The sequence below is a fragment of the Anarrhichthys ocellatus genome, unplaced genomic scaffold, assembly GCF_004355925.1.
Source record: "Anarrhichthys ocellatus isolate YVR2014 unplaced genomic scaffold, GSC_Weel_1.0 scaffold221, whole genome shotgun sequence".
Classification (NCBI taxonomy): Eukaryota; Metazoa; Chordata; class Actinopteri; order Perciformes; family Anarhichadidae; genus Anarrhichthys; species Anarrhichthys ocellatus.
Window position 1 is genome coordinate 67,221 of NW_022280251.1, and position 207 is coordinate 67,427.

The following is a 207-nucleotide window of genomic DNA, read 5'->3' on the forward strand; positions in this document are numbered from 1 at the left end:
GAGTTCATGTGTCTGTAATAACAGTAGGACAGTCTGTGGTGAGTTCAGGTGTCTGTAATAACAGTAGGACAGTCTGTAGTGAGTTCATGTGTCTGTAATAACAGTAGGACAGTCTGTAGTGAGTTCATGTGTCTGTAATAACAGTAGGACAGTCTGTAGTGAGTTCATGTGTCTGTAATAACAGTAGGACAGTCTGTGGTGAGTTCA